The 13,859-nt window shown below is 40.3% G+C and overlaps 1 protein-coding gene across 1 annotated transcript in view; it reads left to right on the forward strand.

The window, feature by feature from the left end:
- rtn4rl1b (reticulon 4 receptor-like 1b) overlaps nucleotides 1-13,859 on the forward strand; it is a 143,645-nt gene that overhangs the window by 99,108 nt on the left and 30,678 nt on the right. The gene's annotated exons all lie outside the window — the stretch shown is intronic.

Below are 13,859 nucleotides of genomic sequence, written 5' to 3' on the forward strand. Positions count from 1 at the left end.
CATTTCATCTGATAAAAGTCTTATTATTATTTATTCTAATTATTATTTTTCGTTTGTTTTGTTTTTTACTGGTCCGTCATTTACAGCCCGTCAGTACCATGGACCCTCTTCTGTCTCCGTGGCTCCGTTAGCCAGTCAAATATTACACGGCACTACCCTCTTTTGCATCTATTTTTTTCCAGACTTGAGGCATGTCCTCTGATTGGGGCATGGCCCCCATGTAACGTTAACGCTGCTAAAATCTCGGATGACTCAACGTAGCGCATCCCGATGGGCCTTGCTGTCTGCCTCCCTTGTCAGTAAATTGTTTTATGGACAGTTCAAGCTCATTAAGTCAAAATGTTATACCTTGTACTCATAAACTTCAGTTGATTTGCAATTCCTGGCTAAGTGCCAGAGTGATGGCCACCGATACCACTTTGCGATGAGCCCATTGGTTTCTTGTATGATGCCATCGCAAAGGAAATGTATCCGGCAAAGAGAAGGTGTCCCATAATGCTTTGCTCAGCTGTGTGCAAGCGATTTAATCATTCAAATCATGTTTAAAAAGCAAAATAACACAAAAGTATCTTAATACCTAACATTATTTTCACTTTAGGCCTGTACAATGAATGTGTTGAGCTAGATATGCATTTCACTTCATGAAACCATGACTATGAAGACTATTGAGCAGCTTAATTCATCCATTTTCATCAGTTTCCGGGTGGTGCCACACAACTCTATTTGTGACACTTCCTCTCATTTATCTTCATATTCGCCCATGAAAGCTCTGTCAGAGGTTCACTGATTGATTTTCATCCAAGCTTGTTGAGGATAAACATTATAAAAATAGATCAAGGCAGTCATTTATTTTTTTGCCGCTAAGAAGAAATGCGCTCTCTCACTCAATACGACATCCGTTAATGCCTATTTTAAAAATTGCAGCTAACAGTGAGGAAAGAGCCAGCTCGGGCCAGGCTAAGGTAGAGACATTTTAAAATGCCAACATATCTCCCTTCCACATCTTTGGTGGAATCGTGGGAGGGGAGAACGTACTTTCCCTGATAGATACCACCAAGCAAGAGCTGGCACTTTACAAAGTCAGCGTATTCCCTTCGTTCAGCATATCAGCGATTCCACTTTAACTTTCAGACTATTAAAACATTTCGACACGATACAATCCCGATGTTTATCATGCTACTCGGAGGGATGGAGGACATCTTCTCCCTTGAAATATCACTTCATAACTTATCAGTTCTCATTACTTGTGGCTCAGGCAAATTCTAGCCGGATGTCTGCCTTCAGACTTCATTTGAAGCAGTCTTGTTGTTGACTCATCTTGTAAGGATTTGTGAATGAAACTTGAACAAAGTAAACATTTACAGTTGTAAGCGCAGCCACAACTTTGACTTGGTTTCACATACTCAAAAACCCAGTCTAATTTCTGTCACCAAATCGCCATGTACGCCGGGAGTATGAAAAAGAAAACTCGCTTGGCCCAGTAGAACTCCATGACCACAGCAGCGGGATTTGACAAATTCCCAAATATGGCAAATTAGACTAGTAGACTCTCATTGTTTATTTTACTGTATTTTGTATAACTTTTGCGAGAGCGTAAACCTAAGTGACTTCAAGAACTTTTTTTGTAATTAAATACAATTTAAAATTTAATTTTACCTTTATCGTTTTTCTTAATATTTGTCATTTTTTATAGATTGATCAAAAGTCCACGATTTTTTGTTTTTTGCAGTTATTGATGTGTAATGAATAGGTGGACCTTTTTGTCTGTCTTCATGGGAGCTGTCCGACTGCATTTGAATGCACCACATAGTTAGCGGCTAGCACTGATGCTAGAGACTTGTGTCGATTTTTTAATGGCGGTGTGAAGATAAGTCGAGATGTTATATGAATAAAAATGGAGTCACAGGAAGAGTAAAGTTTTGCTCACCCTATTCCCTGGAAGTGCACGTCCGTCGTGTTTTTTTAATTATAAAATCAGTTTGGGGATGTTTTGAATCATAGTAAATGAAAATCTTGATTCTTATATGAATGGATTTTATCCAAGTGTAAACTGTGATCAGAATTGAGATGTACATTTGTCGGCCCAATGATTTTTCGAGGAGGAAAATCACCCCTAACCATCTCAATGCCATCGAATAATCACTCACCCAGGCTAACCGCTTGAAGAAGAAGGGATGGAGAATGGCCAGATGTTTGAATTTGGCCCGTAAGTTGTTACCTTGTTTAAGTGACTCAAATGACCAAAACAAGGGCAGATTTAAAGCGGGATTACAGAGCTGGGAAGCATCTGCCCCATCCCTCTCTCTCTCTTTCATTCTGTCATGCATATAGCAGAGACTTTAGGAGGGACTTGAATGAGGAAAATCTCAAGTCAAATCCGGTCAAACAGATACAGTGAGAGGCAGTGCCGCTCCGCTTTTCATGCGCTGATAAGATTAGGCTTGGATTTTAGCCTGTAGTAGATTCTTACAGCTGCACTCGCGGGCCACAACATCCATCCTTCCGTTTTCTATTGCATCGGTCCTCATTAGTGTCGCAGCTTCCGTCGGCTGACTTTGGGTGGAAGGCAAGGTACATCCTCCATCAGTGAGTTAAGGTCACTTTGCCCCCTTTGAGTAATCGTACAAAAATGCATCTCCGTGTGTATGTCCTGGTGTGAGTTATGGCGGACAGCGGACCGGCATCCACGTGCTCCTTGCAGTTATGATTTATCCCACATGAAAGGGCATTTCCATATGTAAGTAGACCCTAAAAACCCATAGTAAAATGATATTAACTAGGGTTAGTAAGTACTAGGGCTGAGCGATTTCACTTTTGTTCAGTCTTTCTGGATGATTACGATTTTGCTCAGCTTTAATTCAAGTTTGAGCTATGAAATAAACCTTCAGATAACAATGTGTAATGTTAAATCAGTTTAAACAAACGTATGCATTGCTTGTGCAAAAAAAATGAATGGCGGTTTCTAAATTGTGTATAACGTACTTAAATGCCACAATTAAGTAATTAGTAACTATTGTAAACCTGTCTTCTGGCCCATCCCGCAGCTTACAAAACCGAGATTTCACAACTTTTCAAATCTTCGATTTCTAAAATAACAAATTAATTGATTTATTTCGATTTTTTTCTAGCTTTTGGTACTCACAATCCAGCGCTGTCTTGGAGCAGTTCTACGTACTTTGACAAACGAGAAATTACAAATTCGATATGAAATTGCTATTAATTTCATGAAATTATAAGGAAAATGCTAAACTGAAATTGTGTATCAAAAGAACTAATGGTATCAGCATTTGACTACAGTACTCAAGAGTTGAGTAATCAAACTGGAAAAAGTTTGAAAAAAGTTGCATTATAAACTGCAGTTCACATGAAATATTGCAGGAGAGCAGAAGAATATCAGTTAAATTGTCTACTTTTATCTAAAAAAAATAGTTTGTACAAATGAAGGCGTACGCACAACAGAAAACTGATGCTAAACTTTAAGATCTCAAACATGCAGAGACAAAATGTTGCTTAGAAATAGGTCAATCGTGCCTATTTCTTTCTCTCTTTTTTTTCCCTTAAAGAATTTCCCCATCTCATCTTAAAAATGCTGTGATGTGTTTATGGAACAAATTGAGATGTAAAAACAAGCAGAATGATTTATCACTTGCACTGACTGCCATCTTACACTTTTTTTTTTCATCTCCACCCCATTACTTTTTAATATGATGGTCAGCAAACAAGCCCAGACATCAACTGGACTCAAAGGCATCTTTGCATCAAAGCGCTGGACAGAAATGGACTGAATGCCAAATGCATTTTGTTGGCACCACACTTGTTGTCACTTATTGATTTATTCATAGAGACGTTGGATTTAATGCGAGTTGGCAACAGCGGAAGCAACGAATTGCAACCTGGAGGCAAGTTGGGCCCGACTGGCTTAACATGTTTTTTTTCCTAATCCACACAAATCACTTCGGCCCGCTCATTTAGAACTGATTGACCATTCGCACCGTACTGATTTCTGTGTCGATGTTGTTTAGGGGTGAAACTTCGAGTAACTGAACACAGTTTTGCCAAGTTACGAATGCTGCGGGCAAATGTGAAAATCGAACCCCGTGGAATCCCGGTCATCGAGTGTGAAATTAAACAAGCAAATAAATCTTTATCTGTATCTGAAAATGTGCTCTTTCCCACTGTGATGTAACAGTGGGGCTAATTTCTACATTACACACCCCCCATGCGGTTTTTCCACCCATGACATGATCAGTCAGGCCAGGTGAAGCTCCAGAGTCACGATTATGCAGAAACAACCCAAGGTGTGATTCTTTTGCTGAAAGTCAAAGATAAGCAGAGACGCAATGAGTTTTGTTGGGTGCGCAAATTAGCAATGGCTAACGGCGTTAGCTTCTGAAATGCTGCATTGTTGACGCCAAGTGCCCGTTCTTGACATTCAAGAAAAGTAAAATTCCTGCCCGTCTTTGCATTCATTCTAATACGTACAGCGAGATTTCAACACGGAGGGTGATTAAATTTGACATTGTGCAGATGTTAAAGGTTATGAGAAAATTCTGCCTGATTTGAGGAGAAGCGAAAAGACGAGACCAAGTTGGAATCCAATAAAGCTTAGCTGTGCCCCAGAAAGAGATGATGTTAAACCGAGGCTGCTTTTTCATTTAGCACCCACTCTCTTCTCCTTCCTTTCTTCCGTCGGCTTATTAGCCCGCAGCTCGGTTAGCGTGGGACATGATAGGCCAAGGAAGAGCGAAAGCGGTACACCGTTCATGAATCCTGTTCATCTTCCTTTTAACGCTTCGTCACATGCAGATGTGGGGACCGTCTCCAGATGGCTGATGTTTGGTCTGAAGTCCCTATCCCACTGATATCTGAACATAAACGAATTTTGACAAAGGCAGCGAATGCAAATTGACGTCAGCCATTCGTCAGGGTTCGTTCAAGGTGCAAGTGTTCTAAAAACATTCTTAAGACATTCTGAGATGGTTTTAATGTTGTCTCATTTGTGAGAGGAACTCGCATGTCACATTCAAGGAAAGGACAGTCTGTTCCAGGATGTCCTAAGGATGTCTTAATGTCTCAAACATGAACGAAACCAAATGAGATCAAAATAATCGATAATGTGCAGTGGCATTTAAGTCTCTATCCATTGATTTGCGAATGTTGACAAAGGTCTGGAACATGAGTTGACGTCAGGGATTGGCCATGGATCGTTCAAGATTAGAATTGTTCTTAAGACGTTCTTAAGACATTCTGCAACAGTCTTAATCGTTTTCATGTCGCAAAAATATTTTGAACAAGAAAAACAAGACTGTTTCAGAACAATAACACTTTTTCCGATTGTCTAAAGAACGATGAAGATATCCAATGCGCATTCATGTTGGATTTGTCAGAGTTCATCCAAAGTTGCAATTGTTCTTAAGAAGTTCTTAAGACATTCTCAAACAATCTTGTTTTTCATTTTGCAAGAAAATATTTTTGAACACGTTCAAACTTTCCTTGCAACATGAAAGCAATTAATTCAGAGCAATTAGGGCTCTTTCAGAATGCTCTAAGAACATCTTTAGAAGAATTGTGATCTTGAACAAAACAAGATCAAAAATAGCCGTTACCACCGTCGCCACTCACCAACGTTCACCTCTGAGTAGAAAAGGGGCAGAGAAACCACTCTCCGACCCATTGATGGGTATTTAGTCTATATCTTTGGAATCATTCGAGCTGATGATAAAGAATATATGCCTGTGACTGTTGTTACATCCTGCTAAGTCCCACAGTACCATTTATGTCCACCGTTGAGTCCATTTTGTTTGAGAAAGACAGCAAGGCTAAATGTATCCCACCCAAACACATGAGACATCAATGGAAAGACCAGGATGTCCTCGACTAAGCACACGAGGACTTAGTGCGGTAGCTCGAATGAGTCAAAAGATATTCAACAAAAACACAAGTCCACTAGAGTGGACGACTGGATTGATTAATGTCGTAAACATAGTGTACCTCTGATCTGCCTTTGCCTTCGGGGACCTTTTATCACATTATTAGCTGCACCAAAGCGATATTAATCTGCAGGTGTTCATAACCTTTTGTAAGGTAACTGAAACAATATCACACCGGATGTTTGTTGAAGTGTTGACGAGGTGAGAAAATACCTTCATAAGAGGTGTTAAATAGAAGCTGTGAAAGATGCCCAAGTGGAAATCCTGTAAGTGACAGAACATGACGCATCGTGAATTTGTCCAAAATATGCATAAATCATGTCGTAACACTATGTCGTGTAAATGGAACACCCAAAAATACCTTCCTGATAATCTCTCAAATCTCAGCGTTATATAAGTAAAAGGACAAAAAAAAAAAGTGTGGGGGAACCATTCCCAAAAACTGTGAGAAAAATCCATTTGTAAAGTCAGTGACTAATCTACAGACTGCTATGAGACAAGAAAAACAACAGTTATACAAATTAAAATCAAATCATTATGCGTGATTAATTTTACGTCGCTAATTAAGTGCGATGAACTGATTTACACGCGCAACCTCAATTAGTTTGAACAGCAGATGACAAGTTATTTTCTCTTTTGCCCCTTTCTAAGCAAATAAGAGCCATTGTAGGATGTATGTGACAATAACAACTGATTTCCTTTTTCTCGTAAATGAGATCGTAATGAGTTGGCGCACTTGAGTGCGGGGGCGAGCGCGTCGGCGTCTGACACGCTGGCGTGAAGTGTTTTGGCTGCCAAAGTCCGCCGAGGGCCCGCGGGCGTGAGCGAACACGATCGTGACCTTTTATGTTCCGTGTAAAACGCGTCTACTATAAATCAAGTACGTTTTTGCTAAGAGCATCCGCTGGATGTGTTTGTCAGTAAGCAAGGAGGTAACAAACGCTAAAATGTAGCATTTTAGAACGGACTTCTGTTCCGTTAACACCTTGACGCCAATAAAATTGAGGAAAGGGCGGAGGGTGAGGGTGACAAAAACATAACAGTACAGCTGCCCGCTGCATTATAATTTTGGCCATGGCTCAAAAAGAAGGATTAGAAATCTTAGAGTGACTTCCAGTCATGTGGTCAACAAGCTATTTTTGTTTGCTTGTTTGACAGTTGAGGCCATTCAACGCGGTATTATTTCGCCATAATATTTGTTGAACTTGAAACATAATGACTTGCTATGATACAAACACTCCCTTTTTGTTTGATTTACAAAAACTAGACTGCACACCTGTTTTTGTGTTTGCGTGACGAAAATCAAAGTCAAGTTTAATGTCAATTTCTTCACATGTGCTTAACATACAAAGGAATCGAAATTGCCTTTCTCACTATCCTCTGCGTTTTACATGTACAATAACAAAGTGCAGAAAATGAGCCTAAAACTGTACGTATAGAAATGACAAAACTGTGATTGACTCCAATGGTCAGAGAAACGTCCCTCTTGAAAACTTTGGTAGCGTAATATTCCGTTTTATTCTGTATTTCTGCTGCAAAACAGTGAATTTTGTAGGAAACAGCATGAAAAATGAACCGATACCACTTCAATCTCTTCAACTGTGCTTCGTGGCTTTTCAGCCGTTTGTCCGTCCCCTGGAAAATTTGCCTTTCCGCCGAGCGGTCCCCTTCTATTGGCCCGTACGCGTTCTGTCCGATCTCGATTATTCGACCGCACAAACGGCCTGAGCTCCACCAAAACCAAACCTCAGCCAGCCGTAGCAGGCGACAGCATAAAATAGCCTGTGACCCGGCGATCAATAGGGCCTGTCCGCGAGGGGAATACCGAGCTCCAAGTGGAAGGGCAGAGCTGGAACTAGAAGCCTCACGCCAGACAGGGTGGATTACAAGAAGCGGCATTGGAAGAAGGTTCAGCCGAGGCTATAATGAGGCAGACCTTGTCCAGCGCCGCCTGTCACGCTGACTCGCGCCTGCCATGGATTTCCAAGGCAAAGCCGACCGTGTGGTTTTCACAGCTTCGCCACCTTCCATTGTTTTCACTTTTTTATCCCTCTACGAGCATATGCACACGGGCGCTCTTTCATGGCGCCGCTTTATCCCTCGCCCATGTTGTTTTGCCACTGTCGCGGATCATAACCGTCTCAGCGGCCGGGTGCCCCGACCGTCCCTTTCGGATCCTCGCCGGCTTCTGACGGCGAGCCGGGACAGACGGCTGAATTCAAAGCCGCTCTCTGAATTTCGCCTGCCCTTTGCCGTCCACAATGCCAGGCCGACACAAAGAAAGAGCAATTGAAAGACGGACGGGTATTTTGATGTTGATTGGCAGCTGGTGAACAAGTCGAGGGGGGACGCGGCGGCGTGCCGAGAATGGGAGCGGCGGCGCCGACGAGGGGACGGGATGGATCGAGAAAGCAAAGTAAATAGAGTGCGGCACATGAGCAGATGATGATAGTTGATGGACGGCCTGATATGGCGAGCGGAGACGGGAGGTGCGGGGGGGGGGGGGGGGGGGTGCTTTGCCCTGTCCGAGCATGTCTGCTTTCTGTCTGAGAGGGTTAATGCACGCTGCACACCAGCACTTGAATAATACACTAGCCATGGAGTTAAAATGGATAAACACATAAAAGATTCATCAACCTGTCAAAGCACTGCAATAGTGTGTGCGGGGAAGGGGGGGGGGGGGGGGGGGGGGTGCAGCCGTGAATACCACTCGGCTCTGCGGGCCAATTCGATGGTACGTATTACACAAAGTACTGTAAAACCTGGTTACAGTATGAGTCCTGGAATTCTCGCGACAGATAAACACAAAAATGCTCAGTAAACTAATAACCTGCAGCTTATAGTCCGGTGCGGCCTTTACATTACAAAAGTAGTTTTCCTGTTCAATTGATGTTGCAGCTTATAATCAGGGGAATTTTAAATGTACTATTTTAAAAAGTGTATATATGCCATATGCCTGCCATACGAAATTAATCTGTGCCAGAGTTGGGATCGTAAAGTGAAAAACCATCATAGTAGTAATAGAAACCTATGACCCATAACATCAAAATTGTATATATATATATATATATATATATATATATATATATATATATATATATATATGTATTTATTTATAAAAAATATATATATATATATATATATATTATATTTTTTATATATAAATTAAATATATTTATTATATATATATATATATATATATATATATATATATATATATATATATATATATATATATATATATTAGAAATGAGTAACAAACTAGTATCCTAAGTGTTTCTTATACATAATAAACATGTATATAATTAAATAACATCATAAATAAAAAATATATAAAAATATATAAAGGAAAAATTAAATAGTAAACAAGTGTTAGTGTGGTAAATCAAAGCCAAGAAGTGATCAATCTTTATAAAAAATAAATAATTTGAGTGTTGATATATATATATATATATATATATATATATATATATATATATATATATATATATATATTAGAGAAGTTTGTCTTCTATTGTGATTGCCGAAAAAAAAAAAAGTCCTACAGTAACTGGGTTATAGTGCCACCTGGTGTTTTGCCTTTTGTGCCTTGAGATTATTATTATTTTTTTTTTTTACTTCAAAAATCAGGAAAACATTCGAGTGGACAGATTGATGTAAGAGACCTCATAAAGTCAGCGTTTGCCGCGGATGATAAACAGCCAAAGTAATGATACTCTGACTAAAAGTAGGAGCTGTCAATGGCGAGGCGCGGGCCTGTCAAAAACAATCGGCGGCAACAAAGGGAAATCTCAATCAAGGCGTTCTGTCTCCGCTGCAAAAAAACACACATACGCGCAGCCCTCCGCCAGTGCTTTGTCATCGGCGCTGACAGACTGCAGTGTCATTAATAAAGATACAAATGTGCAAACGCGCACGGGGCGCAAACACACACACACACAAAGAGGATCCATTACATAACTCAAGCAAAAATAGTCTGGCTCCTTTGAAAGCCCTGCTGCTCCCTCAGATCAATTAGTGGCGTTAGATCCATTCTGGCGCTCCCAGCGGACTCGTCACTCTCCCCTTGAGGAACTGTCACTGCCCTGCTTTCAAACGGACAGCCCATGAAATCAACTGTAGGTACATCTCATTACCATACTTCTCCAATGAGCGCCGTAAAGTTCCGACTTTAAGATAAAACTTTTTTCTCATGATTTGAGCCCTCCGCTTTGTAGTGCTATATCACTTATCTGTTTGTTTGTTTTTTTTACTAGCCACCAGGGGGCGATCTGCATGTAAAACAAAGGTGTGTATTAGTTCAAGGTGTCGATTTAGGGAACAGCTATGAAACAGAACTAAAAAATATAAATCGATGGCTGTGCTTAAAATAATAAAAAATATTTTTTTCTGTTTTAGACTAAACTGTAACCCATTTAAACACTGTAAAAATAATTAGGTTTTGAAAGTTGATTTGTATCGCCTTTTTCTTTTTGTAATGTTAAAAAGAATACAGGTTTAGGTATAGTTATACAATTTTTAGTTTTTATAGTCAACGTGATTGGGGTATGGCGTGAAAAGTTTTGTCTTGGCAAAACATAGTTGAGAAGCCATACACCATAATTTTGCATAAATAATTGATGTTACGACCTGCGGCTTTTAGCCATGTGCGACAATTTGTTTTTCTTCATTTTTGCTGCTGCCTGTTTATATACCCTTGCGGTTTATCATCCGTAATTTACCGTAATATTCCAAGAAAAACCGCCAACCTGGTCATTCTTGTTTTGCGGGCTATAATAGTTGATAATGATGATGATTATTTTCATGTTTGACGTGCATCTGGTGTATTGCCCAGGAAATTACCTAACAGTAGGTCCCTATTGAAATTAGTCATCCTCGTCAACCTCGGACTCAAATCTGTCCGTATGTGTGAAAAGTATATTTCTAGATGTGTGATCCAGACCAAGGTCTCACTACTGTAGAGTGTGGTAAGGTTTCAGCTTATTCACAACTTGATGACAACAAAATTCTAGCCGGAATGATGATGATTGGTGATAGTTTGGAAAAAAAAAACTCTCTGGCTGTTATTTAGCTTTTGCAGTTTCACAGTGTCGTTACCTGAACTGTCAGACGGCTTGTATAGGAAAGCTAAGTGTCATGATGGATTTGTATGGGATCGCGGCTAGGCTTGTTGTGTTGATCAATGCGGCAGGAGCTCACGGCGGAGAGCGTGCGAGCCAGAAAATCAATCAAAAGGGAAAGCGCCACAACAAACGCATATTTACACTGACCGACTATCTCACGGCACAAACGGCCCTTTGTACACTGCAATGACTAGGCGGGGGAATAGTTCATCGTTAGTGGTCGTTGTTGGGACGCATCGGTTAGAATATATTCACTCATATTAATGAATTGAACAGGTGAATTACTCTGTGGAAACATAATTGCGGTGTATGAACACCTACTAACACGCAAACGCAGCCACGTCAACCTACGAAAAGGTTTTCATTTATCCCTCATCGTACACTGTCCAATGGCAGAACTGAGAGTTTTTTTGTTTGTTTTTTCTTTCAGTACATTTTTAAATCCACCTGTGTCACCCACGGCATGTTAGCTAGTCAATAATCCCGCGTTCAAGTTTGCAAAATCCCTCTGTGCTTGCACATGAGGCCAACAGAGGACAAAAGTGCAATATGCTGTGATGCATTTGAGTTGGGTAGGAAAATCTAGAATCACCTTTTGTTTTCAACAACCAATTTTCTACTCAGTGCAATATATATATATATATATATATATATATATATACAGTATATATATGATGTACAAAAATTACATTAAGTCCTTCTCACTACAAAATGTAATATCAACTTCGGCCAGGGGCGGCGCTAAAACACACAAAGATCAAGCCAAACAGAGCGCAAACTGTTAAACTAAGTCAGTTCCAAAACACAATCCGGTTCCTTAATAAGCTCCCATCAGCATTTTTGAAGGGTCAGCCTTTGCTGACCAGTACTTGCCGCAGAGTGGCAGCTCACACAGATGTGTTCTCTCTGACTGACTGCTGGCTGAACTCCATGACAACCGGCAGCTCCAACACTCACTCACTCTTCCCTGACATGCAAACACCTGCACAATATTCTGTTTTCAGTGTAACGCAGGACCTTTCCATGTAAAACACATTCTGATGACCCTCACTTTAAAAACACAGCAGCGACTCGATGCGTTCCACGTATCTGCTATTAAATCCTTAGTATGCTCTTGAGCCCTTTGTTATGCAAAGGAAGAAATGTTTATTCTTGTTCTAAATTATTTCTGGAGAGATTGCGGTCTGAACTCTCTCAATTGCTTCTTTCCTAAATGTGTCACTGCCATGATTAATATAGTAACCAGCGCGGTTTCACAATAGCTTTCACATCACATTTCACAGTCTTGACTCTGCCTGCCGGCACTGCACGCTCAGTCCCTCCCCGCCAAAAAACAATAAACAGGATGAAAGAGAGCCTGGAGAAGATCTATTGTGCTGCGGCACAATACTGCTCAATACTGTACAGTACATTGATGGCAGCCCGAGAAGTGTTTTAGTGGCTTAAATAGCCATACCAGTTCAAACAGGAATCAAATACAGTGATTCTAAGATGTGCGTTTTTTTCTATTTACCAGTATAATAAAGTGTTCTCTCGTGACTTGGAGCGTCAAATAATAATATCGTGCCCGCGCTCAGTCTAACGAGTATAAAGCAGTCTAACGGCCTGTTAATATTCGGTCTTGTTCGGCCACAAATGAAGGCACTTTTGCTTAAAACAAAACTGGAGTGTGAGATTTAATGAAATGCGACAGCCAAGAGAATCTCCTTTGTCTCCCAAATACAGCTACAAGAATGTAGAAAAAATGCTGGAGCTACATGGCTGCGGAGACTCGGGGAGTTAGCAGCTGCTCGCTAAGTTCTGGCGCACTGCATGTTGTGTGTTTGAATAGGAAATAAAGTTTGTGCCTAAAAAGAGCCTTCGTACTAAGTTTAGGATGGGGCATTGGGAAGAAACATGGGCAAGGTTTTAAAGAACACTTTTCACACACTTTTTTTATGTAATGTAAGTACAATGTCCGGAATGGGTACAATTCTACTCAACGGAATTCACTTAACGCGAGGGGTTTTCTTATTCTCATTAACCGCTAAAAAGGTGACTGTCCTTTTGATATCCTCCAAGGTTCATTAGAGGTCATCAGAGATCACCACAAGGTCAGCAGAGAATATTTTGAACAAGTTCAAAGCAAAACATGGATAAAAATGGCACATTTAAAATTTCCTTGAGACAAGATTATCGTCACTGTTCAATGGAAATTAAGATTCAATTACTGGCTATTTGCAACAGGGCTCCGTCTCGAGGCCCCATCAGTTGTGGAATTTTGCGATTAACGGTCCTTTTTTTTTGGATAAAAACACAAGTTAATTTTTGTTCGAGTGTGCCAGGTTTCTCTAAATTTAATCCATGTGGGACCATCGCCATAGTTCCGTCTGCACATGGTTTGTGGATTGCTCGGTGGAAAAATGTTGTTCTCGAAAATGCTATGAATTTGCCTCATCACTTTTAACTGAAAGTTTTCATATCGAATTTTTATTAATAATCATGATAATATCGACAATATTTTTTGATAGATAGAAAGTTTGGGCATCCCGGCATAGAAAACGATTGTAAAGGAAAATTAAGACTTTTTTACCCCCCCCCCAATTCTCTCTACTGTAAATTCCTTGGATTTTGTTACGCATGATGGACATTTTCTTAGCTTCCCATTCTCAATATACATCATCAGAAATAATAGTCATTGAATGGCTTATTGTTCCAACGCAAGTTGTCTTCCACTTATTTGTCTTCAAGCTGACATTTTAATCATTTCTTACTTGAGGCACTCATCCGCTTCACTTTATCTGGAGGGGCAAACGATGTTCATTTC

The sequence above is a fragment of the Hippichthys cyanospilos genome, chromosome 11 (assembly GCF_059441005.1).
Source record: "Hippichthys cyanospilos isolate Australia breed blue-spotted pipefish chromosome 11, RoL_Hcya_1.0, whole genome shotgun sequence".
Classification (NCBI taxonomy): domain Eukaryota; kingdom Metazoa; phylum Chordata; class Actinopteri; order Syngnathiformes; family Syngnathidae; genus Hippichthys; species Hippichthys cyanospilos.